Raw genomic sequence first — 3,200 nt, 5'->3', positions numbered from 1 at the left:
GGCCCCCCCACCTCTCCACCCCTCTCCCTTCTAAAACCCTCAGTTTGTTTCTTGGAGTCCAGAGTCTCTCATGGTTCATCTCCACTTCCAATTCCCCACCCGCCTTCATTTTCCTTTCCTTCTCCTAATGTCCTTCATGTTATTCTTTATGTTCCATAAGTAAGAGAAACCATATAATTGATTTTCTCTGCTTGACTTATTTCACTCAGCATAATCTCCTCCAGTCCCATCAATGTTGATAGAAAAGTTGGGTATTCATCTTCTCTGATGGCTGAATAATATTCCATTGTATATATGGACTCACATCTTCTTTATCCATTTGTCGTTGAAGGGCATCTTGGCTCTTTCCACAGTTTGGCTATTATGGACATAGCTGCTATGAACATTGGGGTACATATGGCCCTACTTTTCACTACATCTGTATCTTTGGGGTAAATACCCAGTAGTGCAATTGCCAGGTCATGGGGGAGCTCTAGTTTTAATTTTTTGAGGAATCTCCACATTGTTTTCCAAAGTGGCTGCACCAACTTGTATTCCCACCAACAGTGTGAGAGGGTTCCCCTTTCTCCATGTCCTCTCCCACATTTGTTGTTTTTGCCTTATTAATTTTTGCCATTATAACTGGTGTAAGGTGGCATCTCAATGTGGTTTTGATTTGAATGTCCCTGATGGTTAATTATGATGAATATTTTTTCATTTGTCTGCTAGCCATTTTTGTCTTCATTGGAGAAGTGTCTGTTCATGTCTTATTCCCATTTTTTGACTTATCTGTTTTTTGGGTGTTGTGTTTGAGAAGTTCTTTATAGATCCTGGATATCAGCCCTTTGTAGTGTAATTTGTGAATATCTTTTTCCATTCTGCGGGTTCCCTCTTTGTTTTGTTGATTGTTTCCTTTGCTGTGCAGAAGCTTTTGATCTTAATGAAGTCCAAAAGTTCAGTTTTGCTTTTGTTTCCCTTGCATTTGGAGATGGGTCTCGAAAGAAGTTGCTGTGGCCGATGTAGAAAAGGTTACTGCCTATGTTCTCCCTTAGGATTTTGATGGATTCCTGTCTCACATTAAGTTCTTTTATCAATTTTCAGTTTATCTTTGTATGTGGTGTAAGAGAATAGTCAAGTTTCATTCTTCTGTACATAGCTGTCCAATTTTCCCAGCACCACTTATTGAAGACACTGTCTTTTTTCCACAGGATATTTTTTCCTGCTTTGTTGAAGATTATTTGGCCATAGAATTGAGGGTCCATATCTGAGCTCTCTACTCTGTTCCATTGGTCTATGTGTCTGTTTTTGCGCCAGTACCATGCTGCCTTGGTGATCACAGCTTTGTAATAAAGCTTGAGATCAGGCAACGTGATGCCCCCAGTTTTGTCTTTTTCAACATTTCCTTGGTGATTCGGGGTCTTCTCTGGTTCCATACAAATTTTAGGATTGTTTTTTCCAGCATTTAAAAAAATGCTGATGGTATTTTGATCAGGATGGCTTCGAAAGTATAGATTGCTCTAGGCAGCATAGACATTTTAACAATCTTTATTCTTCCGATCCATTAGCATGGACTGTTTTTCCATCTTTTTGTGTCTCCTTCAATTTCTTTTATGAGTGTTCTGTAGTTCCTTAAGTATAGATCCTTTACTTCTTTAGTTAGGTTTTTTCCAAGGTATGTTATGGTTTTTGGTGCTATTGTAAATGGAATCAATTCTCTAATTTCCCTTTCTACAGTTTCATTGTTAGTGTGTAAGAAAGCAACTGATTTCTGTGCATTGATTTTGTATCCTGCCACATTACTGAATTGCTGTATGAGTTCTAGTAATTTGGGGGTGGAGACATTTGGGTTTTCCACATAAAGTATCATGTAAACTGCAAAGAGAGAGTTTGACTTCTTCTTTGCCAATTTGAATACATTTATTTTTGTTGCCTGATTAGAAACTTTCTTGACATTAATATTAGCAATGATTTTATGTATATGGCACCAAAGCAACAGAATAAAAAGCAAGTGAGACTACATCAAACTAAAAACTTCTGCACAATAGAAGAAATGATCAATGAAAAGGTGGCCAGTGCAATGAGAGAAATATATTTGCAAACCACATTTGGTAAGGAGTTAATATCCAAAATACAGAAGAAACTCACACAACCCAGACTTGACACCAAAAGCATGACCCTAAGAGGAAACACTGATTAGGTATATGTCTCAAATTTAGAGTATAATCAAAACTCTTGAGAGGATGAAAATGTAAGCTGCATACTGGAGGATAATATTTGCAAACCATATATCTGACAAAGGGCAAATATGATGTTAATTTTATATGTCAAATTATTTGGGCTATGGTATGCCCAGATACTTGGCCAAACATTATTCTGGGTATTTCTGTGAGAAGGTTTTTGGATGAGATTAGCATTTAAATTAGTAGACTGAGTAAAGCAGATTTTGGGGTCTACTGTGGGTGGATCTCATCCAATCAGTCAAAGTCCTGAATAGAAGTAAAAGCCTGACCCTTCCTAATGTAAGAGAATTTCTCCTGCCTGGCTATCATCAAACTGGGACATTGTGCCTTTTTTTTTTTTTTTTGCTTTGGGACTTAAAGTAAAACTAAATATTTGGTTTTCCCAGTCTGGAGCCTGTTAGACTTGAAAATGGAATTACACCATTGGCTTTCCTGGTCTCCAACATTCCAACTCACCTTGCAGATTTTAGGATTTAGCTTCTATAATCATGTGGGCTAATTCCTTAAAATATACATCTAGATGCTTATATGTATATATATATATACATTATAGTCGTCTATTCTTCTAGAAAACCCTAATACATAGAACATATAAATAGCTCTCAAAACTCAATAAGAAAAAATTTAAAAATGGGCAAAGACACAGCAGTTGTTTTTACCAGAGGATATACAGATTTCAAAGAAGCACATGAAAAGATGTTCAACATCATTAATTACAAATTTTAAAAAATTACAAATTAAAAATCACAATAAGATATTGCTAAACACCTACCAAAATGGCTCACATAAAAAATAGTAATACTAAATGTTAGTGATGATGTGGAGACACTATATCACCCATACATTACTGGTGGAATGGCTACTTTGGAAAATAGTTTGGCTACTTCTTTAAAAGCTAACCTGCAACTACCATACAATTTGGTAGTTGTACTGTTGGAAATGAAATCAGGTTCACACAAAAACCTTTATAAAAACAGACAC

The sequence above is a fragment of the Enhydra lutris genome, unplaced genomic scaffold, assembly GCF_002288905.1.
Source record: "Enhydra lutris kenyoni isolate GAN:26980312 unplaced genomic scaffold, ASM228890v2 scaffoldscaffold14, whole genome shotgun sequence".
In the NCBI taxonomy this organism is placed as follows: Eukaryota; Metazoa; Chordata; class Mammalia; order Carnivora; family Mustelidae; genus Enhydra; species Enhydra lutris.
The sequence above is the reverse complement of the archived record's forward strand: the minus strand, read 5'-3'. Positions refer to the sequence as shown.